A 27,141-nucleotide genomic window follows, 5' to 3' on the forward strand; every position below is an offset into this window, starting at 1 on the left:
TGTGCAGTATGATGTCTGTCATGGGATGTCTGCAGTATGATGTCTGCAATGGGATGTGTGCAGGATGATGTCTGCAATGGGATGTCTGCAATGGGATGTCTGCAGTATGATGTCTGTAATGGGGTGTGTGCAGTATGATGTCTGTAATGGGATGTGTGCAGGATGATGTCTGCAAGGGGATGTGTGCAGGATGATGTCTGTAATGGGATGTCTGCAATGGGATGTGTGCAGCTTGATGTCTGTAATGGGATGTTTGCAAAGGGATGTGTGCAGGATGATGTCTGCAATGGGATGTTTGCAATGGGATGTCTGCAGTATGATGTCTGCAATAGGATGTGTGCAGTATGATGTCTGTAATGGGATGTGTGCAGGATGATGTCTGCAATGGGATGTCTGCAATGGGATGTGTGCAGGATGATGTCTGCAATGGGATGTCTGCAGTATGATGTCTGCAATGGGATGTTTGCAAAGGGATGTGTGCAGGATGATGTCTGCAATGGGATGTTTGCAATGGGATGTCTGCAGTATGATGTCTGCAATGGGATGTTTGCAAGGGATGTGTGCAGGATGTTGTCTGCAATGGGATGTGTGCAGGATGATGTCTGCAATGGGATGTTTGCAATGGGATGTCTGCAGTATGATGTCTGCAATGGGATGTTTGCAAAGGGATGTGTGCAGGATGATGTCTGCAATGGGATGTTTGCAATGGGATGTGTGCAGGATGATGTCTGCAATGGGATGTGTGCAGGATGATGTCTGCAATGGGATGTTTGCAATGGGATGTCTGCAGTATGATGTCTGTAATGGGGTGTGTGCAGTATGATGTCTGTCATGGGATGTCTGCAGTATGATGTCTGTAATGGGGTGTGTGCAGTATGATGTCTGCAAGGGGATGTGTGCAGGATGATGTCTGCAAGGGGATGTGTGCAGGATGATGTCTGTAATGGGATGTCTGCAATAGGATGTCTGCAGTATGATGTCTGCAATGGGATGTTTGCAAAGGGATGTGTGCAGGATGATGTCTGCAATGGGATGTTTGCAAGGGATGTGTGCAGGATGATGTCTGCAATGGGATGTGTGCAGGATGATGTCTGCAATGGGATGTTTGCAATGGGATGTCTGCAGTATGATGTCTGTAATGGGGTGTGTGCAGTATGATGTCTGTCATGGGATGTCTGCAATGGGATGTCTGCAGTATGATGTCTGTAATGGGGTGTGTGCAGTATGATGTCTGCAAGGGGATGTGTGCAGGATGATGTCTGCAAGGGGATGTGTGCAGGATGATGTCTGTAATGGGATGTCTGCAATGGGATGTCTGCAGTATGATGTCTGCAATGGGATGTTTGCAAGGGATGTGTGCAGTATGATGTCTGCAATGGGATGTTTGCAAGGGATGTGTGCAGGATGATGTCTGCAATGGGATGTGTGCAGGATGATGTCTGCAATGGGATGTTTGCAATGGGATGTCTGCAGTATGATGTCTGCAATGGGATGTTTGCAAAGGGATGTGTGCAGGATGATGTCTGCAATGGGATGTTTGCAATGGGATGTCTGCAGTATGATGTCTGCAATGGGATGTTTGCAAGGGATGTGTGCAGGATGATGTCTGCAATGGGATGTGTGCAGGATGATGTCTGCAATGGGATGTTTGCAATGGGATGTCTGCCGTATGATGTCTGCAATGGGATGTTTGCAAAGTGATGTGTGCAGGATGATGTCTGCAATGGGATGTGTGCAGGATGATGTCTGCAATGGGATGTCTGCAATGGGATGTCTGCAGTATGATGTCTGCAATGGGATGTTTGCAAAGGGATGTGTGCAGGATGATGTCTGCAACGGGATGTTTGCAATGGGATGTGTGCAGGATGATGTCTGCAATGGGATGTTTGCAATGGGATGTGTGCAGGATGATGCCTGCAACGGGATGTTTGCAATGGGATGTGTGCAGGATGATGTCTGCAATGGAATGTCTGCAATGGGATGTGTGCAGGATGATGTCTGCAATGCGATTTCAGCGACAGGGTGTGTGCAGGATGATGTCTGCAATGGGATGTGTGCAGGATGATGTCTGCAATGGGATGTGTGCAGGATGATGTCTGCAATGGGATGTGTGCAGGATGATGTCTGCAATGGGATGTGTGCAGGATGATGTCTGCAAAGGGATGTCTGCAGGATGATGTCTGCAATGGTATGTGTGCAGGATGATGTCTGCAATGGGATGTGTGCAGGATGATGTCTGCAATGGGATGTTTGCAATGGGATGTCTGCAGTATGATGTCTGCAATGGGATGTTTGCAAAGGGATGTGTGCAGGATGATGTCTGCAATGGGATGTGTGCAGGATGATGTCTGCAATGGGATGTCTGCAATGGGATGTCTGCAGTATGATGTCTGCAATGGGATGTTTGCAAAGGGATGTGTGCAGGATGATGTCTGCAACGGGATGTTTGCAATGGGATGTGTGCAGGATGATGTCTGCAACGGGATGTTTGCAATGGGATGTGTGCAGGATGATGTCTGCAATGGAATGTCTGCAATGGGATGTGTGCAGGATGATGTCTGCAATGCGATTTCAGCGACAGGGTGTGTGCAGGATGATGTCTGCAATGGGATTTCAGCGACAGGGTGTGTGCAGGATGATGTCTGCAACGGGATGTGTGCAGGATGATGTCTGCAATGGGATGTGTGCAGGATGATGTCTGCAATGGGATGTGTGCAGGATGATGTCTGCAAAGGGATGTGTGCAGGATGATGTCTGCAATGGGATGTGTGCAGGATGATGTCTGCAATGGGATGTGTGCAGGATGATGTCTGCAATGGGATGTTTGCAATGGGATGTCTGCAGTATGATGTCTGCAATGGGATGTTTGCAAAGGGATGTGTGCAGGATGATGTCTGCAATGGGATGTGTGCAGGATGATGTCTGCAATGGGATGTATGCAATGGGATGTCTGCAGTATGATGTCTGCAATGGGATGTTTGCAAAGGGATGTGTGCAGGATGATGTCTGCAACGGGATGTTTGCAATGGGATGTGTGCAGGATGATGTCTGCAACGGGATGTTTGCAATGGGATGTGTGCAGGATGATGTCTGCAATGGAATGTCTGCAATGGGATGTGTGCAGGATGATGTCTGCAATGCGATTTCAGCGACAGGGTGTGTGCAGGATGATGTCTGCAATGGGATGTGTGCAGGATGATGTCTGCAATGGGATGTGTGCAGGATGATGTCTGCAATGGGATGTGTGCATGATGATGTCTGCAATGGGATGTGTGCAAAGGGATGTGTGCAGGATGATGTCATAATCATAAGATCATAAGAACTAGGAGCAGGAGTAGGCCGTCCGGCCCCTCGAGCCTGCTCCGCCATTCAATAAGATCATGGCTGATCTTTTCGTGGACTCAGATCCACCTACCCGCGTTCTCACCGTATCCCTTAATTCCTTTATTATTCAAAAAGATATCTACCTTAGCTTTAAAAAGGTTTACTGAAGAAGCATCAACTACTTCACTGGGCAAGGAATTCCATAGATTAACAACCCTCTGGGTGAAGAAGTTCCTTCTTAATTCAGTCCAAAATCTGCTCTCTCTAATCTTGAGGCTATGCCTCTTGTCCTAGCTTCACCTGCCAGTGGAAACATACTCTCCACTTGTATCTTATCTATTCCCTTCATGATTTTATATGTTTCCATAAGATCCCCCCTCAATCTTCTGAATTCCAATGAATATAATCCCAATCTACTCAGTCTCTCCTCATAAGCCAACCCCCTCAACTCCGGAAACAACCTAGTGAACCTCCTCTGCACCCTTTCCAGTGCCAGTACATCCTTTCTCAAGTAAGGAGACCAAAACTGCACACAGTACTCCAGGTGCGGCCTCACCAGTACCTGATACAGCTGCAACATAACCTCTCTGCTTTTAAACTCAATGTCTGCAACGGGATGTGTGCAGGATGATGTCTGCAACGGGATGAGTGCAGGATGATGTCTTCAATGGGATGTCTGCAATGAGATGTGTGCAGGATGATGTCTGCAAAGGGATGTCTGCAGGATGATGTCTGCAGTGGGATGTGTGGAGGATGATGTCTGCAATGGGATGTCTGCAGGATGATGTCTGCAATGGGATGTGTGCAGGATGATGTCTGCAATGGGATGTCTGCAGGATGATGTCTGCAATGGGCTGTGTGCAGGATGATGTCTGCAATGGGATGTCTGCAGGATGATGTCTGCAATGGGATGTGTGCAGGATGATGTCTGCAATGGGATGTGTGCAGGATGATGTCTGCAATGGGATGTGTGCAGGATGATGTCTGCAATGGGCTGTGTGCAGGATGATGGCTGCAATGGGATGTCTGCAGGATGATGTCTGCAATGGGATGTGTGCAGGATGATGTCTGCAATAAGATGTGTGCAGGATGATATTTTCAATGGGATGTCTGCAAAGGGATGTGTGCAGGATGATGTCTGCAATGGGATGTGTGCAGGAGGATGTCTGCAATGGGGTGTCTGCAATGAGATGTGTGCAGGATGATATTTTCAATGGGATGTCTGCAATGAGATGTGTGCAGGAGGATGTCTGCAATGGGATGTGTGCAGGAGGATGTCTGCAATGGGATGTGTGCAGGAGGATGTCTGCAATGGGATGTGTGCAGGATGATATTTTCAATGGGATGTCTGCAAAGGGATGTGTGCAGGATGATGTCTGCAATGGGATGTGTGCAGGAGGATGTCTGCAATGGGGTGTCTGCAATGAGATGTGTGCAGGATGATATTTTCAGTGGGATGTCTGCAATGAGATGTGTGCAGGAGGATGTCTGCAATGGGATGTGTGCAGGAGGATGTCTGCAATGGGGTGTCTGCAATGAGATGTGTGCAGGATGATATTTTCAATGGGATGTCTGCAAAGGGATGAGTGCAGGATGATGTCTGCAATGGGATGTGTGCAGGAGGATGTCTGCAGTGGGATGTCTGCAATGAGATGTGTGCAGGATGATATTTTCAATGGGATGTCTGCAAAGGGATGTGTGCAGGATGATGTCTGCAATGGGATGTGTGCAGGATGATGTCTGCAATGGGATGTGTGCAGGATGATGTCTGCAATGGGATGTGTGCATGATGATGTCTGCAATGGGATGTGTGCAGGATGATGTCATAATCATAAGATCATAAGAACTAGGAGCAGGAGTAGGCCGTCCGGCCCCTCGAGCCTGCTCCGCCATTCAATAAGATCATGGCTGATCTTTTCGTGGACTCAGATCCACCTACCCGCGTTCTCACCGTATCCCTTAATTCCTTTATTATTCAAAAAGATATCTACCTTAGCTTTAAAAAGGTTTACTGAAGAAGCATCAACTACTTCACTGGGCAAGGAATTCCATAGATTAACAACCCTCTGGGTGAAGAAGTTCCTTCTTAATTCAGTCCAAAATCTGCTCTCTCTAATCTTGAGGCTATGCCTCTTGTCCTAGCTTCACCTGCCAGTGGAAACATACTCTCCACTTGTATCTTATCTATTCCCTTCATGATTTTATATGTTTCCATAAGATCCCCCCTCAATCTTCTGAATTCCAATGAATATAATCCCAATCTACTCAGTCTCTCCTCATAAGCCAACCCCCTCAACTCCGGAAACAACCTAGTGAACCTCCTCTGCACCCTTTCCAGTGCCAGTACATCCTTTCTCAAGTAAGGAGACCAAAACTGCACACAGTACTCCAGGTGCGGCCTCACCAGTACCTGATACAGCTGCAACATAACCTCTCTGCTTTTAAACTCAATGTCTGCAACGGGATGTGTGCAGGATGATGTCTGCAACGGGATGTGTGCAGGATGATGTCTTCAATGGGATGTCTGCAATGAGATGTGTGCAGGATGATGTCTGCAAAGGGATGTCTGCAGGATGATGTCTGCAGTGGGATGTGTGGAGGATGATGTCTGCAATGGGATGTGTGCAGGATGATGTCTGCAATGGGATGTGTGCAGGATGATGTCTGCAATGGGATGTGTGCAGGATGATGTCTGCAATGGGCTGTGTGCAGGATGATGTCTGCAATGGGATGTCTGCAGGATGATGTCTGCAATGGGATGTGTGCAGGATGATGTCTGCAATAAGATGTGTGCAGGATGATATTTTCAATGGGATGTCTGCAAAGGGATGTGTGCAGGATGATGTCTGCAATGGGATGTGTGCAGGAGGATGTCTGCAATGGGGTGTCTGCAATGAGATGTGTGCAGGATGATATTTTCAATGGGATGTCTGCAATGAGATGTGTGCAGGAGGATGTCTGCAATGGGATGTGTGCAGGAGGATGTCTGCAATGGGATGTGTGCAGGAGGATGTCTGCAATGAGATGTGTGCACGATGTTATTTTCAATGGGATGTCTGCAAAGGGATGTGTGCAGGATGATATCTGCAATGGGATGTGTGCAGGAGGATGTCTGCAATGGGGTGTCTGCAATGAGATGTGTGCAGGATGATATTTTCAATGGGATGTCTGCAAAGGGATGTGTGCAGGATGATGTCTGCAATGGGATGTGTGCAGGATGATATTTTCAATGGGATGTCTGCAAAGGGATGTGTGCAGGATGATGTCTGCAATGGGATGTGTGCAGGAGGATGCCTGCAATGGGGTGTCTGCAATGGGATGTGGGCAGGATGATGTCTGCAATGGGATGTGTGCAGGATGATGTCTGCAATGGGATGTCTGCAATGGGATGTGTGCAGGATGATATCTGCAATGGGATGTGTGCAGGATGATGTCTGCAATGGGATGTGTGCAGGATGATGTCAGCAATGAGATGTGTGCAGGATGATATTTTCAATGGGATGTCTGCAAAGGGATGTGTGCAGGATGATGTCTGCAATGGGATGTGTGCAGGAGGATGTCTGCAATGGGGTGTCTGCAATGAGATGTGTGCAGGATGATATTTTCAGTGGGATGTCTGCAATGAGATGGGTGCAGGAGGATGTCTGCAATGGGATGTGTGCAGGAGGATGTCTGCAATGGGGTGTCTGCAATGAGATGTGTGCAGGATGATATTTTCAATGGGATGTCTGCAAAGGGATGAGTGCAGGATGATGTCTGCAATGGGATGTGTGCAGGAGGATGTCTGCAGTGGGATGTCTGCAATGAGATGTGTGCAGGATGATATTTTCAATGGGATGTCTGCAAAGGGATGTGTGCAGGATGATGTCTGCAATGGGATGTGTGCAGGACGATGTCTGCAATGGGGTGTCTGCAATGAGATGTGTGCAGGATGATATTTTCAATGGGATGTCTGCAAAGGGATGTGTGCAGGATGATGTCTGCAATGGGATGTGTGCAGGAGGATGTCTGCAATGAGATGTGTGCAGGATGATATTTTCAATGGGATGTCTGCAAAGGGATGTGTGCAGGATGATGTCTGCAATGGGATGTGTGCAGGAGGATGTCTGCAATGGGGTGTCTGCAATAGGATGTGTGCAGGATGATGTCTGCAATGGGATGTGTGCAGGATGATGTCTGCAATGGGATGTGTGCAGGATGATGTCTGCAATGGGATGTCTGCAATGGGATGTGTGCAGGATGATGTCTGCAATGGGATGTGTGCAGGATGATGTCTGCAATGGGATGTCTGCAATGGGATGTCAGCAGGATGATGTCTGCAATGGGATGTCTGCAGGATGATGTCTGCAACGGGATGTGTGCAGGATGATGTCTGCAACGGGATGTGTGCAGGATGATGTCTGCAACGGGATGTGTGCAGGATGATGTCTGCAACGGGATGTGTGCAGGATGATGTCTGCAACGGGATGTCTGCAGGATGATGTCTGCAACGGGATGTGTGCAGGATGATGTCTGCAACGGGATGTGTGCAGGATGATGTCTGCAACGGGATGTGTGCCGGATGATGTCTGCAACGGGATGTGTGCAGGATGATGTCTGCAACGGGATGTGTGCAGGATGATGTCTGCAACGGGATGTGTGCAGGATGATGTCTGCAACGGGATGTCTGCAGGATGATGTCTGCAACGGGATGTCTGCAGGATGATGTCTGCAACGGGATGTCTGCAGGATGATGTCTGCAACGGGAAGTGTGCAGGATGATGTCTGCAACGGGATGTCTGCAGGATGATGTCTGCAACGGGATGTCTGCAGGATGATGTCTGCAATGGGATGTCTGCAGGATGATGTCTGCAACGGGATGTCTGCAATGGGATGTGTGCAGGATGATGTCTGCAATGGGATGTCTGCAATGGGATGTGTGCAGGATGATGTCTGCAATGGGATGTGTGCAGGATGATATTTTCAATGGGATGTCTGCAAAGGGATGTGTGCAGGATGAAGTCTGCAATGAGATGTGTGCAGGATGATATTTTCAATGGGATGTCTGCAAAGGGATGTGTGCAGGATGATGTCTGCAATGGGATGTGTGCAGGAGGATGTCTGCAATGGGGTGTCTGCAATGAGATGTGTGCAGGATGATATTTTCAATGGGATGTCTGCAATGAGATGTGTGCAGGAGGATGTCTGCAATGGGATGTGTGCAGGAGGATGTCTGCAATGGGGTGTCTGCAATGAGATGTGTGCAGGATGATATTTTCAATGGGATGTCTGCAAAGGGATGTGTGCAGGATGATGTCTGCAATGGGATGTGTGCAGGAGGATGTCTGCAGTGGGATGTCTGCAATGAGATGTGTGCAGGATGATATTTTCAATGGGATGTCTGCAAAGGGATGTGTGCAGGATGATGTCTGCAATGGGATGTGTGCAGGAGGATGTCTGCAATGGGGTGTCTGCAATGAGATGTGTGCAGGATGATATTTTCAATGGGATGTCTGCAAAGGGATGTGTGCAGGATGATGTCTGCAATGGGATGTGTGCAGGAGGATGTCAGCAATGAGATGTGTGCAGGATGATATTTTCAATGGGATGTCTGCAAAGGGATGTGTGCAGGATGATGTCTGCAATGGGATGTGTGCAGGAGGATGTCTGCAATGGGGTGTCTGCAATGGGATGTGTGCAGGATGATGTCTGCAATGGGATGTGTGCAGGATGATGTTTGCAATGGGATGTGTGCAGGATGATGTCTGCAATGGGATGTCTGCAATGGGATGTGTGCAGGATGATGTCTGCAATGGGATGTGTGCAGGATGATGTCTGCAATGGGATGTCTGCAGGATAATGTCTGCAATGGGATGTCTGCAGGATGATGTCTGCAATGGGATGTCTGCAGGATGATGTCTGCAACGGGATGTGTGCAGGATGATGTCTGCAACGGGATGTGTGCAGGTTGATGTCTGCAATGGGATGTGTGCAGGATGATGTCTGCAACGGGATGTTTGCAATGGGATGTGTGCAGGATGATGTCTGCAACGGGATGTGTGCAGGATGATGTCTGCAACGGGATGTGTGCAGGATGATGTCTGCAACGGGATGTGTGCAGGATGATGTCTGCAACGGGATGTGTGCAGGATGATGTCTGCAATGGGATGTGTGCAGGATGATGTCTGCACTGGGATGTCTGCATTAAGATGTCTGCAATGGGATGTGTGCAGGATGATGTCTGCAACGGGATGTTTGCAATGGGATGTGTGCAGGATGATGTCTGCAATGGGATGTTTGCAATGGGATGTGTGCAGGATGATGTCTGCAACGGGATGTTTGCAATGGGATGTCTGCAGGATGATGTCTGCAACGGGATGTGTGCAGGATGATGTCTGCAACGGGATGTGTGCAGGATGATGTCTGCAACGGGATGTGTGCAGGATGATGTCTGCAACGGGATGTGTGCAGGATGATGTCTGCAACGGGATGTGTGCAGGATGATGTCTGCAATGGGATGTGTGCAGGATGATGTCTGCACTGGGATGTCTGCATTAAGATGTCTGCAATGGGGTGTCTGCAACGGGATGTGTGCAGGATGATGTCTGCAACGGGATGTTTGCAATGGGATGTGTGCAGGATGATGTCTGCAATGGGATGTTTGCAATGGGATGTGTGCAGGATGATGTCTGCAACGGGATGTTTGCAATGGGATGTCTGCAGGATGATGTCTGCAACGGGATGTGTGCAGGATGATGTCTGCAACGGGATGTGTGCAGGATGATGTCTGCAACGGGATGTGTGCAGGATGATGTCTGCAACGGGATGTGTGCAGGATGATGTCTGCAACGGGATGTGTGCAGGATGATGTCTGCAACGGGATGTGTGCAGGATGATGTCTGCAACGGGATGTGTGCAGGATGATGTCTGCAACGGGATGTGTGCAGGATGATGTCTGCAACGGGATGTGTGCAGGATGATGTCTGCAACGGGATGTGTGCAGGATGATGTCTGCAACGGGATGTGTGCAGGATGATGTCTGCAACGGGATGTGTGCAGGATGATGTCTGCAACGGGATGTGTGCAGGATGATGTGTGCAACGGGATGTCTGCAGGATGATGTCTGCAACGGGATGTCTGCAGGATGATGTCTGCAACGGGAAGTGTGCAGGATGATGTCTGCAACGGGATGTCTGCAGGATGATGTCTGCAACGGGATGTCTGCAGGATGATGTCTGCAACGGGATGTGTGCAGGATGATGTCTGCAACGGGATGTGTGCAGGATGATGTCTGCAACGGGATGTGTGCAGGATGATGTCTGCAACGGGATGTGTGCAGGATGATGTCTGCAACGGGATGTGTGCAGGATGATGTCTGCAACGGGATGTCTGCAGGATGATGTCTGCAACGGGATGTCTGCAGGATGATGTCTGCAACGGGAAGTGTGCAGGATGATGTCTGCAACGGGATGTCTACAGGATGATGTCTGCTACGGGATGTCTGCAGGATGATGTCTGCAACGGGATGTCTGCAGGATGATGTCTGCAACGGGATGTGTGCAGGATGATGTCTGCAACGGGATGTGTGCAGGATGATGTCTGCAACGGGATGTCTGCAGGATGATGTCTGCAACGGGATGTGTGCAGGATGATGTCTGCAACGGGATGTGTGCAGGATGATGTCTGCAACGGGATGTGTGCAGGATGATGTCTGCAACGGGATGTGTGCAGGATGATGTCTGCAACGGGATGTGTGCAGGATGATGTCTGCAACGGGATGTGTGCAGGATGATGTCTGCAACGGGATGTGTGCAGGATGATGTCTGCAACGGGATGTGTGCAGGATGATGTCTGCAACGGGATGTGTGCAGGATGATGTCTGCAACGGGATGTGTGCAGGATGATGTCTGCAACGGGATGTGTGCAGGATGATGTCTGCAACGGGATGTGTGCAGGATGATGTCTGCAACGGGATGTGTGCAGGATGATGTCTGCAACGGGATGTCTGCAGGATGATGTCTGCAACGGGATGTCTGCAGGATGATGTCTGCAACGGGAAGTGTGCAGGATGATGTCTGCAACGGGATGTCTGCAGGATGATGTCTGCAACGGGATGTCTGCAGGATGATGTCTGCAACGGGATGTGTGCAGGATGATGTCTGCAACGGGATGTGTGCAGGATGATGTCTGCAACGGGATGTGTGCAGGATGATGTCTGCAACGGGATGTGTGCAGGATGATGTCTGCAACGGGATGTCTGCAGGATGATGTCTGCAACGGGATGTCTGCAGGATGATGTCTGCAACGGGATGTCTGCAGGATGATGTCTGCAACGGGGAGTGTGCAGGATGATGTCTGCAACGGGATGTCTGCAGGATGATGTCTGCTACGGGATGTCTGCAGGATGATGTCTGCAACGGGATGTGTGCAGGATGATGTCTGCAACGGGATGTGTGCAGGATGATGTCTGCAACGGGATGTGTGCAGGATGATGTCTGCAACGGGATGTGTGCAGGATGATGTCTGCAACGGGATGTGTGCAGGATGATGTCTGCAACGGGATGTGTGCAGGATGATGTCTGCAATGGGATGTGTGCAGGATGATGTCTGCACTGGGATGTCTGCATTAAGATGTCTGCAATGGGGTGTCTGCAACGGGATGTGTGCAGGATGATGTCTGCAACGGGATGTTTGCAATGGGATGTGTGCAGGATGATGTCTGCAATGGGATGTTTGCAATGGGATGTGTGCAGGATGATGTCTGCAACGGGATGTTTGCAATGGGATGTCTGCAGGATGATGTCTGCAACGGGATGTGTGCAGGATGATGTCTGCAACGGGATGTGTGCAGGATGATGTCTGCAACGGGATGTGAGCAGGATGATGTCTGCAACGGGATGTGTGCAGGATGATGTCTGCAACGGGATGTGTGCAGGATGATGTCTGCAACGGGATGTGTGCAGGATGATGTCTGCAACGGGATGTGTGCAGGATGATGTCTGCAACGGGATGTGTGCAGGATGATGTCTGCAACGGGATGTGTGCAGGATGATGTCTGCAACGGGATGTGTGCAGGATGATGTCTGCAACGGGATGTGTGCAGGATGATGTCTGCAACGGGATGTGTGCAGGATGATGTCTGCAACGGGATGTGTGCAGGATGATGTCTGCAACGGGATGTCTGCAGGATGATGTCTGCAACGGGATGTCTGCAGGATGATGTCTGCAACGGGAAGTGTGCAGGATGATGTCTGCAACGGGATGTCTGCAGGATGATGTCTGCAACGGGATGTCTGCAGGATGATGTCTGCAACGGGATGTGTGCAGGATGATGTCTGCAACGGGATGTGTGCAGGATGATGTCTGCAACGGGATGTGTGCAGGATGATGTCTGCAACGGGATGTGTGCAGGATGATGTCTGCAACGGGATGTCTGCAGGATGATGTCTGCAATGGGATGTCTGCAGGATGATGTCTGCAACGGGAAGTGTGCAGGATGATGTCTGCAATGGGATGTCTGCAGGATGATGTCTGCTACGGGATGTCTGCAGGATGATGTCTGCAACGGGATGTGTGCAGGATGATGTCTGCAACGGGATGTGTGCAGGATGATGTCTGCAACGGGATGTGTGCAGGATGATGTCTGCAACGGGATGTGTGCAGGATGATGTCTGCAACGGGATGTGTGCAGGATGATGTCTGCAACGGGATGTGTGCAGGATGATGTCTGCAACGGGATGTGTGCAGGATGATGTCTGCAACGGGATGTGTGCAGGATGATGTCTGCAACGGGATGTGTGCAGGATGATGTCTGCAACGGGATGTGTGCAGGATGATGTCTGCAACGGGATGTCTGCAGGATGATGTCTGCAACGGGATGTCTGCAGGATGATGTCTGCAACGGGATGTCTGCAGGATGATGTCTGCAACGGGATGTGTGCAGGATGATGTCTGCAACGGGATGTGTGCATGATGATGTCTGCAACGGGATGTGTGCAGGATGATGTCTGCAACGGGATGTGTGCAGGATGATGTCTGCAACGGGATGTGTGCAGGATGATGTCTGCAACGGGATGTGTGCAGGATGATGTCTGCAACGGGATGTGTGCAGGATGATGTCTGCACTGGGATGTCTGCATTAAGATGTCTGCAATGGGGTGTCTGCAACGGGATGTGTGCAGGATGATGTCTGCAACGGGATGTTTGCAATGGGATGTGTGCAGGATGATGTCTGCAATGGGATGTTTGCAATGGGATGTGTGCAGGATGATGTCTGCAACGGGATGTTTGCAATGGGATGTGTGCAGGATGATGTCTGCAAGCGGATGTCTGCAATGGGATGTCTGCAATGGGATGTGTGCAGGATGATGTCTGCAACGGGATGTTTGCAATGGGATGTGTGCAGGATGATGTCTGCAATGGGATGTCTGCAATGGGATGTCTGCAGTATGATGTCTGCAATGGGATGTGTGCAGGATGATGTCTGCAATGGGATGTTTGCAAAGGGATGTGTGCAGGATGATGTCTGCAATGGGATGTGTGCAGGATGATGTCTGCAATGGGATGTCTGCAATGGGATGTCTGCAGTATGATGTCTGCAATGGGATGTTTGCAAAGGGATGTGTGCAGGATGATGTCTGCAACGGGATGTTTGCAATGGGATGTGTGCAGGATGATGTCTGCAACGGGATGTTTGCAATGGGATGTGTGCAGGATGATGTCTGCAATGGAATGTCTGCAATGGGATGTGTGCAGGATGATGTCTGCAATGCGATTTCAGCGACAGGGTTTGTGCAGGATGATGTCTGCAATGGGATGTGTGCAGGATGATGTCTGCAATGGGATGTGTGCAGGATGATGTCTGCAATGGGATGTGTGCAGGATGATGTCTGCAATGGGATGTGTGCAGGATGATGTCTGCAATGGGATGTGTGCAAAGGGATGTGTGCAGGATGATGTCATAATCATAAGATCATAAGAACTAGGAGCAGGAGTAGGCCGTCCGGCCCCTCGAGCCTGCTCCGCCATTCAATAAGATCATGGCTGATCTTTTCGTGGACTCAGATCCACCTACCCGCGTTCTCACCGTATCCCTTAATTCCTTTATTATTCAAAAAGATATCTACCTTAGCTTTAAAAAGGTTTACTGAAGAAGCATCAACTACTTCACTGGGCAAGGAATTCCATAGATTAACAACCCTCTGGGTGAAGAAGTTCCTTCTTAATTCAGTCCAAAATCTGCTCTCTCTAATCTTGAGGCTATGCCTCTTGTCCTAGCTTCACCTGCCAGTGGAAACATACTCTCCACTTGTATCTTATCTATTCCCTTCATGATTTTATATGTTTCCATAAGATCCCCCCTCATTCTTCTGAATTCCAATGAATATAATCCCAATCTACTCAGTCTTTCCTCATAAGCCAACCCCCTCAACTCCGGAAACAACCTAGTGAACCTCCTCTGCACCCTTTCCAGTGCCAGTACATCCTTTCTCAAGTAAGGAGACCAAAACTGCACACAGTACTCCAGGTGCGGCCTCACCAGTACCTGATACAGCTGCAACATAACCTCTCTGCTTTTAAACTCAATGTCTGCAACGGGATGTGTGCAGGATGATGTCTGCAACGGGATGTGTGCAGGATGATGTCTTCAATGGGATGTCTGCAATGAGATGTGTGCAGGATGATGTCTGCAAAGGGATGTCTGCAGGATGATGTCTGCAGTGGGATGTGTGCAGGATGATGTCTGCAATGGGATGTCTGCAGGATGATGTCTGCAATGGGATGTCTGCAGGATGATGTCTGCAATGGGCTGTGTGCAGGATGATGTCTGCAATGGGCTGTGTGCAGGATGATGTCTGCAATGGGCTGTGTGCAGGATGATGTCTGCAATGGGATGTGTGCAGGATGATGTCTGCAATAAGATGTGTGCAGGATGATATTTTCAATGGGATGTCTGCAATAAGATGTGTGCAGGATGATGTCTGCAATGGGATGTGTGCAGGAGGATGTCTGCAATGGGGTGTCTGCAATGAGATGTGTGCAGGATGATATTTTCAATGGGATGTCTGCAATGAGATGTGTGCAGGAGGATGTCTGCAATGGGATGTGTGCAGGAGGATGTCTGCAATGGGGTGTCTGCAATGAGATGTATGCAGGATGATATTTTCAATGGGATGTCTGCAAAGGGATGTGTGCAGGATGATGTCTGCAATGGGATGTGTGCAGGAGGATGTCTGCAATGGGGTGTCTGCAATGAGATGTGTGCAGGATGATATTTTCAATGGGATGTCTGCAAAGGGATGTGTGCAGGATGATGTCTGCAATGGGATGTGTGCAGGAGGATGTCTGCAATGGGGTGTCTGCAATGGGATGTGTGCAGGATGATGTCTGCAATGGGATGTGTGCAGGAGGATGTCTGCAATGGGATGTGTGCAGGATGACATTTTCAATGGGATGTCTGCAAAGGGATGTGTGCAGGATGATGTCTGCAATGGGATGTGTGCAGGAGGATGTCTGCATTGGGGTGTCTGCAATGGGATGTGGGCAGGATGATGTCTGCAATGGGATGTGTGCAGGATGATGTCTGCAATGGGATGTCTGCAATGGGATGTGTGCAGGATGATGTCTGCAATGGGATGTGTGCAGGATGATATTTTCAATGGGATGTCTGCAAAGGGATGTGTGCAGGATGATGTCTGCAATGGGATGTGTGCAGGAGGATGTCTGCAATGGGGTGTCTGCAATGAGATGTGTGCAGGATGATATTTTCAATGGGATGTCTGCAATGAGATGTGTGCAGGAGGATGTCTGCAATGGGATGTGTGCAGGAGGATGTCTGCAGTGGGATGTCTGCAATGAGATGTGTGCAGGATGATCTTTTCAATGGGATGTCTGCAAAGGGATGTGTGCAGGATGATGTCTGCAATGGGATGTGTGCAGGAGGATGTCTGCAATGGGGTGTCTGCAATGGGATGTGGGCAGGATGATGTCTGCAATGGGATGTGTGCAGGATGATGTCTGCAATGGGATGTCTGCAATGGGATGTGTGCAGGATGATGTCTGCAATGGGATGTGTGCAGGATGATATTTTCAATGGGATGTCTGCAAAGGGATGTGTGCAGGATGATGTCTGCAATGGGATGTGTGCAGGAGGATGTCTGCAATGGGGTGTCTGCAATGAGATGTGTGCAGGATGATATTTTCAATGGGATGTCTGCAAAGGGATGTGTGCAGGATGATGTCTGCAATGGGATGTGTGCAGGAGGATGTCTGCAGTGGGATGTCTGCAATGAGATGTGTGCAGGATGATATTTTCAATGGGATGTCTGCAAAGGGATGTGTGCAGGATGATGTCTGCAATGGGATGTGTGCAGGAGGATGTCTACAATGGGGTGTCTGCAATGAGATGTGTGCAGGATGATATTTTCAATGGGATGTCTGCAAAGGGATGTGTGCAGGATGATGTCTGCAATGGGATGTGTGCAGGAGGATGTCTGCAATGAGATGTGTGCAGGATGATATTTTCAATGGGATGTCTGCAATGGGATGTGTGCAGGATGATGTCTGCAATGGGATGTGTGCAGGAGGATGTCTGCAATGGGGTGTCTGCAATGGGATGTGTGCAGGATGATGTCTGCAATGGGATGTGTGCAGGATGATGTCTGCAATGGGATGTGTGCAGGATGATGTCTGCAATGGGATGTGTGCAGGATGATGTCTGCAATGGGATGTGTGCAGGATGATGTCTGCAATGGGATGTCTGCAATGGGATGTCTGCAGGATGATGTCTGCAATGGGATGTCTGCAGGATGATGTCTGCAATGGGATGTCTGCAGGATGATGTCTGCAACGGGATGTGTGCAGGATGATGTCTGCAACGGGATGTGTGCAGGATGATGTCTGCAACGGGATGTGTGCAGGATGATGTCTGCAACGGGATGTGTGCAGGATGATGTCTGCAACGGGATGTGTGCAGGATGATGTCTGCAACGGGATGTCTGCAGGATGATGTCTGCAACGGGATGTCTGCAGGATGATGTCTGCAACGGGATGTCTGCAGGATGATGTCTGCAGGATGATGTCTGCAACGGGATGTGTGCAGGATGATGTCTGCAACGGGATGTCTGCAGGATGATGTCTGCAACGGGATGTGTGCAGGATGATGTCTGCAACGGGATGTCTGCAGGATGATGTCTGCAACGGGATGTCTGCAGGATGATGTCTGCAACGGGATGTGTGCAGGATGATGTCTGCAACGGGATGTGTGCAGGATGATGTCTGCAACGGGATGTGTGCAGGATGATGTCTGCAACGGGATGTCTGCAGGATGATGTCTGCAACGGGAAGTGTGCAGGATGATGTCTGCAACGGGATGTCTGCAGGATGATGTCTGCAACGGGATGTGTGCAGGATGATGTCTGCAACGGGATGTGTGCAGGATGATGTCTGCAACGGAATGTGTGCAGGATGATGTCTGCAACGGGATGTGTGCAGGATGATGTCTGCAACGGGATGTGTGCAGGATGATGTCTGCAACGGGATGTGTGCAGGATGATGTCTGCAACGGGATGTGTGCAGGATGATGTCTGCAACGGGATGTCTGCAGGATGATGTCTGCAACGGGATGTCTGCAGGATGATGTCTGCAACGGGATGTCTGCAGGATGATGTCTGCAGGATGATGTCTGCAACGGGATGTGTGCAGGATGATGTCTGCAACGGGATGTGTGCAGGATGATGTCTGCAACGGGATGTGTGCAGGATGATGTCTGCAACGGGATGTGTGCAGGATGATGTCTGCAACGGGATGTCTGCAGGATGATGTCTGCAACGGGATGTGTGCAGGATGATGTCTGCAACGGGATGTGTGCAGGATGATGTCTGCAACGGGATGTGTGCAGGATGATGTCTGCAACGGGATGTGTGCAGGATGATGTCTGCAACGGGATGTCTGCAGGATGATGTCTGCAACGGGATGTGTGCAGGATGATGTCTGCAACGGGATGTGTGCAGGATGATGTCTGCAACGGGATGTGTGCAGGATGATGTCTGCAACGGGATGTGTGCAGGATGATGTCTGCAACGGGATGTGTGCAGGATGATGTCTGCAACGGGATGTGTGCAGGATGATGTTTGCAACGGGATGTGTGCAGGATGATGTCTGCAACGGGATGTGTGCAGGATGATGTCTGCAACGGGATGTGTGCAGGATGATGTCTGCAACGGGATGTGTGCAGGATGATGTCTGCAACGGGATGTGTGCAGGATGATGTCTGCAACGGGATGTGTGCAGGATGATGTCTGCAACGGGATGTGTGCAGGATGATGTCTGCAACGGGATGTGTGCAGGATGATGTCTGCAACGGGATGTGTGCAGGATGATGTCTGCAACGGGATGTGTGCAGGATGATGTCTGCAACGGGATGTGTGCAGGATGATGTCTGCAACGGGATGTGTGCAGGATGATGTCTGCAACGGGATGTGTGCAGGATGATGTCTGCAACGGGATGTGTGCAGGATGATGTCTGCAACGGGATGTGTGCAGGATGATGTCTGCAACGGGATGTGTGCAGGATGATGTCTGCAATGGGATGTCTGCAGGATGATGTCTGCAACGGGAAGTGTGCAGGATGATGTCTGCAACGGGATGTCTGCAGGATGATGTCTGCAACGGGATGTGTGCAGGATGATGTCTGCAATGGAATGTCTGCAGGATGATGTCTGCAACGGGACGTGTGCAGGATGATGTCTGCAACGGGATGTGTGCAGGATGATGTCTGCAACTGGATGTGTGCAGGATGATGTCTGCAATGGGATGTCTGCAGGATGATGTCTGCAATGGGATGTCTGCAGGATGATGTCTGCAACGGGAAGTGTGCAGGATGATGTCTGCAACGGGATGTCTGCAGGATGATGTCTGCAATGGGGTGTCTGCAATGGGATGTGTGCAGGATGATGTCTGCAATGGGATGTCTGCAGGATGATGTCTGCAATGGGATGTCTGCAGGATGATGTCTGCAACGGGATGTGTGCAGGATGATGTCTGCAACGGGATGTGTGCAGGATGATGTCTGCAACGGGATGTGTGCAGGATGATGTCTGCAACGGGATGTGTGCAGGATGATGTCTGCAACGGGATGTCTGCAGGATGATGTCTGCAACGGGATGTGTGCAGGATGATGTCTGCAACGGGATGTGTGCAGGATGATGTCTGCAATGGGATGTGTGCAGGATGATGTCTGCAACGGGATGTGTGCAGGATGATGTCTGCAACGGGATGTGTGCAGGATGATGTCTGCAACGGGATGTGTGCAGGATGTTGTCTGCAACGGGATGTCTGCAGGATGATGTCTGCAACGGGATGTGTGCAGGATGATGTCTGCAACGGGATGTGTGCAGGATGATGTCTGCAACGGGATGTGTGCAGGATGATGTCTGCAACGGGATGTGTGCAGGATGATGTCTGCAATGGGATGTCTGCAGGATGATGTCTGCAATGGAAGTCTGCAGGATGATGTCTGCAACGGGAAGTGTGCAGGATGATGTCTGCAACGGGATGTCTGCAGGATGATGTCTGCAACGGGATGTCTGCAGGATGATGTCTGCAATGGGATGTCTGCAGGATGATGTCTGCAACGGGATGTCTGCAGGATGATGTCTGCAATGGGATGTCTGCAGGATGATGTCTGCAACGGGATGTGTGCAGGATGATGTCTGCAACGGGATGTGTGCAGGATGATGTCTGCAACGGGATGTGTGCAGGATGATGTCTGCAATGGGATGTCTGCAGGATGATGTCTGCAATGGGATGTCTGCAGGATGATGTCTGCAATGGGATGTGTGCAGGATGATGTCTGCAACGGGATGTCTGCAGGATGATGTCTGCAACGGGATGTCTGCAGGATGATGTCTGCAACGGGATGTGAGCAGGATGATGTCTGCAACGGGATGTGTGCAGGATGATGTCTGCAACGGGATGTGTGCAGGATGATGTCTGCAACGGGATGTGTGCAGGATGATGTCTGCAACGGGATGTGTGCAGGATGATGTCTGCAACGGGATGTGTGCAGGATGATGTCTGCAACGGGATGTCTGCAGGATGATGTCTGCAACGGGATGTGTGCAGGATGATGTCTGCAATGGGATGTCTGCAATGGGATGTCTGCAGGATGATGTCTGCAATGGGATGTCTGCAGGATGATGTCTGCAATGGGATGTCTGCAGGATGTTGTCTGCAACGGGATGTCTGCAGGATGATGTCTGCAACGGGATGTGTGCAGGATGATGTCTGCAACGGGATGTGTGCAGGATGATGTCTGCAACGGGATGTGTGCAGGATGATGTCTGCAACGGGATGTCTGCAGGATGATGTCTGCAACGGGATGTGTGCAGGATGATGTCTGCAACGGGATGTGTGCAGGATGATGTCTGCAACGGGATGTGTGCAGGATGATGTCTGCAACGGGATGTGTGCAGGATGATGTCTGCAACGGGATGTGTGCAGGATGATGTCGGCAACGGGATGTGTGCAGGATGATGTCTGCAACGGGATGTGTGCAGGATGATGTCTGCAACGGGATGTGTGCAGGATGATGTCTGCAACGGGATGTGTGCAGGATGATGTCTGCAATGGGATGTCTGCAGGATAATGTCTGCAATGGGATGTCTGCAGGATGATGTCTGCAACGGGAAGTGGGCAGGATGATGTCTGCAACGGGATGTCTGCAGGATGATGTCTGCAACGGGATGTCTGCAGGATGATGTCTGCAATGGGATGTCTGCAGGATGATGTCTGCAACGGGACGTGTGCAGGATGATGTCTGCAACGGGATGTGTGCAGGATGATGTCTGCAACTGGATGTGTGCAGGATGATGTCTGCAACGGGATGTCTGCAGGATGATGTCTGCAATGGGATGTCTGCAGGATGATGTCTGCAACGGGAAGTGTGCAGGATGATGTCTGCAACGGGATGTCTGCAGGATGATGTCTGCAACGGGATGTCTGCAGGATGATGTCTGCAACGGGATGTGTGCAGGATGATGTCTGCAACGGGATGTGTGCAGGATGATGTCTGCAACGGGATGTGTGCAGGATGATGTCTGCAATGGGATGTGTGCAGGATGATGTCTGCAACGGGATGTCTGCAGGATGATGTCTGCAACGGGATGTGTGCAGGATGATGTCTGCAACGGGATGTGTGCAGGATGATGTCTGCAACGAGATGTGTGCAGGATGATGTCTGCAACGGGATGTGTGCAGCATGATGTCTGCAACGGGATGTGTGCAGGATGATGTCTGCAACGGGATGTCTGCAGGATGATGTCTGCAACGGGATGTGTGCAGGATGATGTCTGCAACGGGATGTCTGCAGGATGTTGTCTGCAACGGGATGTGTGCAGGATGTTGTCTGCAACGGGATGTGTGCAGGATGATGTCTGCAACGGGATGTGTGCAGGATGATGTCTGCAACGGGATGTGTACAGGATGATGTCTGCAATGGGATGTGTGCAGGATGATGTCTGCAATGGGATGTGGGCAGGATGATGTCTGCACTGGGATGTCTGCAGGAAGATGTCTGCAATGGGGTGTCTGCAACGGGATGTGTGCAGGATGATGTCTGCAACGGGATGTTTGCAATGGGATGTGTGCAGGATGATGTCTGCAATGGGATGTTTGCATTGGGATGTGTGCAGGATGATGTCTGCAACAGGATGTTTGCAATGGGATGTGTGCAGGATGATGTCTGCAAGCGGCTGTCTGCAATGGGATGTCTGCAATGGGATGTGTGCAGGATGATGTCTGCAACGGGATGTTTGCAATGGGATGTGTGCAGGATGATGTCTGCAATGGGATGTCTGCAATGGGATGTCTGCAGTATGATGTCTGCAATGGGATGTGTGCAGGATGATGTCTGCAATGGGATGTTTGCAAAGGGATGTGTGCAGGATGATGTCTGCAATGGGATGTCTGCAATGGGATGTCTGCAGGATGATGTCTGCAACGGGATGTTTGCAATGGGATGTGTGCAGGATGATGTCTGCAACGGGATGTTTGCAATGGGATGTGTGCAGGATGATTTCTGCAATGGAATGTCTGCAATGGGATGTGTGCAGGATGATGTCTGCAATGCGATTTCAGCGACAGGGTGTGTGCAGGATGATGTCTGCAATGGGATGTGTGCAGGATGATGTCTGCAATGGGATGTGTGCAGGATGATGTCTGCAATGGGATGTGTGCAGGATGATGTCTGCAATGGGATGTGTGCAAAGGGATGTGTGCAGGATGATGTCATAATCATAAGATCATAAGAACTAGGAGCAGGAGTAGGCCGTCCGGCCCCTCGAGCCTGCTCCGCCATTCAATAAGATCATGGCTGATCTTTTCGTGGACTCAGATCCACCTACCCGCGTTCTCACCGTATCCCTTAATTCCTTTATTATTCAAAAAGATATCTACCTTAGCTTTAAAAAGGTTTACTGAAGAAGCATCAACTACTTCACTGGGCAAGGAATTCCATAGATTAACAACCCTCTGGGTGAAGAAGTTCCTTCTTAATTCAGTCCAAAATCTGCTCTCTCTAATCTTGAGGCTATGCCTCTTGTCCTAGCTTCACCTGCCAGTGGAAACATACTCTCCACTTGTATCTTATCTATTCCCTTCATGATTTTATATGTTTCCATAAGATCCCCCCTCATTCTTCTGAATTCCAATGAATATAATCCCAATCTACTCAGTCTTTCCTCATAAGCCAACCCCCTCAACTCCGGAAACAACCTAGTGAACCTCCTCTGCACCCTTTCCAGTGCCAGTACATCCTTTCTCAAGTAAGGAGACCAAAACTGCACACAGTACTCCAGGTGCGGCCTCACCAGTACCTGATACAGCTGCAACATAACCTCTCTGCTTTTAAACTCAATGTCTGCAACGGGATGTGTGCAGGATGATGTCTGCAACGGGATGTGTGCAGGATGATGTCTTCAATGGGATGTCTGCAATGAGATGTGTGCAGGATGATGTCTGCAAAGGGACGTCTGCAGGATGATGTCTGCAGTGGGATGTGTGCAGAATGATGTCTGCAATGGGATGTGTGCAGGATGATGTCTGCAATGGGATGTCTGCAATGGGATGTGTGCAGGATGATGTCTGCAATGGGATGTGTGCAGGAGGATGTCTGCAATGGGGTGTCTGCAATGAGATGTGTGCAGGATGATATTTTCAATGGGATGTCTGCAATGAGATGTGTGCAGGAGGATGTCTGCAAAGGGACGTCTGCAGGATGATGTCTGCAGTGGGATGTGTGCAGAATGATGTCTGCAATGGGATGTGTGCAGGATGATGTCTGCAATGGGATGTCTGCAATGGGATGTGTGCAGGATGATGTCTGCAATGGGATGTGTGCAGGAGGATGTCTGCAATGGGGTGTCTGCAATGAGATGTGTGCAGGATGATATTTTCAATGGGATGTCTGCAAAGGGATGTGGCAGGATGATGTCTGCAATGGGATGTGTGCAGGAGGATGTCTGCAATGGGGTGTCTGCAATGAGATGTGTGCAGGATGATATTTTCAATGGGATGTCTGCAATGAGATGTGTGCAGGAGGATGTCTGCAATGGGATGTGTGCAGGAGGATGTCTGCAACGGGGTGTCTGCAATGAGATGTGTGCAGGATGATATTTTCAATGGGATGTCTGCAAAGGGATGTGTGCAGGATGATGTCTGCAATGGGATGTGTGCAGGAGGATGTCTGCAGTGGGATGTCTGCAATGAGATGTGTGCAGGATGATATTTTCAATGGGATGTCTGCAAAGGGATGTGTGCAGGATGATGTCTGCAATGGGATGTGTGCAGGAGGATGTCTGCAATGGGGTGTCTGCAATGAGATGTGTGCAGGATGATATTTTCAATGGGATGTCTGCAAAGGGATGTGTGCAGGATGATGTCTGCAATGGGATGTGTGCAGGAGGATGTCTGCAATGAGATGTGTGCAGGATGATATTTTCAATGGGATGTCTGCAATGGGATGTGTGCAGGATGATGTCTGCAATGGGATGTGTGCAGGAGGATGTCTGCAATGGGATGTGTGCAGGATGATGTCTGCAATGGGATGTGTGCAGGATGATGTCTGCAATGGGATGTGTGCAGGATGATGTCTGCAACGGGATGTCTGCAATGGGATGTCTGCAGGATGATGTCTGCAGTGGGATGTGTGCAGGATGATGTCTGCAATGGGATGTGTGCAGGATGATATTTTCAATGGGATGTCTGCAATGGGATGTGTGCAGGATGATGTCTGCAATGGGATGTGTGCAGGAGGATGTCTGCAATGGGATGTGTGCAGGATGATGTCTGCAACGGGATGTCTGCAGGATGATGTCTGCAACGGGATGTCTGCAGGATGATGTCTGCAATGGGATGTCTGCAGGATGATGTCTGCAATGGGATGTCTGCAGGATGATGTCTGCAACGGGATGTCTGCAGGATGATGTCTGCAACGGGATGTGTGCAGGATGATGTCTGCAGCGGGATGTGTGCAGGATGATGTCTGCAACGGGATGTGTGCAGGATGATGTCTGCAACGGGATGTGTGCAGGATGATGTCTGCAACGGGCTGTGTGCAGGATGATGTCTGCAACGGGCTGTGTGCAGGATGATGTCTGCAACGGGATGTCTGCAGGATGATGTCTGCAACGGGATGTGTGCAGGATGATGTCTGCAACGGGATGTGTGCAGGATGATGTCTGCAACGGGATGTGTGCAGGATGATGTCTGCAACGTGATGTGTGCAGGATGATGTCTGCAACGGGATGTGTGCAGGATGATGTCTGCAACGGGATGTGTGCAGGATGATGTCTGCAACGGGATGTGTGCAGGATGATGTCTGCAACGGGATGTGTGCAGGATGATGTCTGCAACGGGATGTGTGCAGGATGATGTCTGCAATGGGATGTCTGCAGGATGATGTCTGCAATGGAAGTCTGCAGGATGATGTCTGCAACGGGAAGTGTACAGGATGATGTCTGCAACGGGATGTCTGCAGGATGATGTCTGCAACGGGATGTCTGCAGGATGATGTCTGCAATGGGATGTCTGCAGGATGATGTCTGCAACGGGATGTGTGCAGGATGATGTCTGCAACGGGATGTGTGCAGGATGATGTCTGCAACGGGATGTGTGCAGGATGATGTCTGCAACGGGATGTGTGCAGGATGATGTCTGCAACGGGATGTGTGCAGGATGATGTCTGCAACGGGATGTGTGCAGGATGATGTCTGTAACAGGATGTGTGCATGATGATGTCTGCAACGGGATGTCTGCAGGATGATGTCTGCAATGGGATGTCTGCAGGATGATGTCTGCAATGGGATGTCTGCAGGATGATGTCTGCAATGGGATGTCTGCAGGATGATGTCTGCAACGGGAAGTGTGCAGGATGATGTCTGCAACGGGATGTCTGCAGGATGATGTCTGCAACGGGATGTCTGCAGGATGATGTCTGCAACGGGATGTGTGCAGGATGATGTCTGCAATGGGATGTCTGCAGGATGATGTCTGCAATGGGATGTCTGCAGGATGATGTCTGCAACGGGAAGTGTGCAGGATGATGTCTGCAACGGGATGTCTGCAGGATGATGTCTGCAACGGGATGTCTGCAATGGGATGTCTGCAGGATGATGTCTGCAACGGGATGTGTGCAGGATGATGTCTGCAACGGGATGTCTGCAGGATGATGTCTGCAATGGGATGTGTGCAGGATGATGTCTGCAACGGGATGTCTGCAGGATGATGTCTGCAACGGGATGTGTGCAGGATGATGTCTGCAACGGGATGTGTGCAGGATGATGTCTGCAACGGGATGTGTGCAGGATGATGTCTGCAACGGGATGTGTGCAGGATGATGTCTGCAACGGGATGTGTGCAGGATGATGTCTGCAATGGGATGTCTGCAATGGGATGTCTGCAGGATGATGTCTGCAATGGGATGTCTGCAGGATGATGTCTGCAATGGGATGTCTGCAGGATGATGTCTGCAACGGGATGTGTGCAGGATGATGTCTGCAACGGGATGTGTGCAGGATGATGTCTGCAATGGGATGTGTGCAGGATGATGTCTGCAACGGGATGTGTGCAGGATGATGCCTGCAACGGGATGTGTGCATGATGATGTCTGCAACGGGATGTGTGCAGGATGATGTCTGCAACGGGATGTGTGCAGGATGATGTCTGCAACGGGATGTGTGCAGGATGATGTCTGCAACGGGATGTGTGCAGGATGATGTCTGCAACGGGATGTGTGCAGGATGATGTCTGCAACGGGATGTGTGCAGGATGATGTCTGCAACGGGATGTGTGCAGGATGATGTCTGCAACGGGATGTGTGCAGGATGATGTCTGCAACGGGATGTGTGCAGGATGATGTCTGCAATGGGATGTCTGCAGGATGATGTCTGCAATGGGATGTCTGCAGGATGATGTCTGCAACGGGAAGTGTGCAGGATGATGTCTGCAACGGGATGTCTGCAGGATGATGTCTGCAACGGGATGTCTGCAGGATGATGTCTGCAACGGGATGTCTGCAGGATGATGTCTGCAACGGGATGTCTGCAGGATGATGTCTGCAACGGGATGTCTGCAGGATGATGTCTGCAATGGGATGTCTGCAGGATGATGTCTGCAACGGGATGTGTGCAGGATGATGTCTGCAACGGGATGTGTGCAGGATGATGTCTGCAACGGGATGTCTGCAGGATGATGTCTGCAATGGGATGTCTGCAGGATGATGTCTGCAATGGGATGTGTGCAGGATGATGTCTGCAACGGGAAGTGTGCAGGATGATGTCT

This window comes from Heterodontus francisci, chromosome 17 (assembly GCF_036365525.1).
Source record: "Heterodontus francisci isolate sHetFra1 chromosome 17, sHetFra1.hap1, whole genome shotgun sequence".
In the NCBI taxonomy this organism is placed as follows: domain Eukaryota; kingdom Metazoa; phylum Chordata; class Chondrichthyes; order Heterodontiformes; family Heterodontidae; genus Heterodontus; species Heterodontus francisci.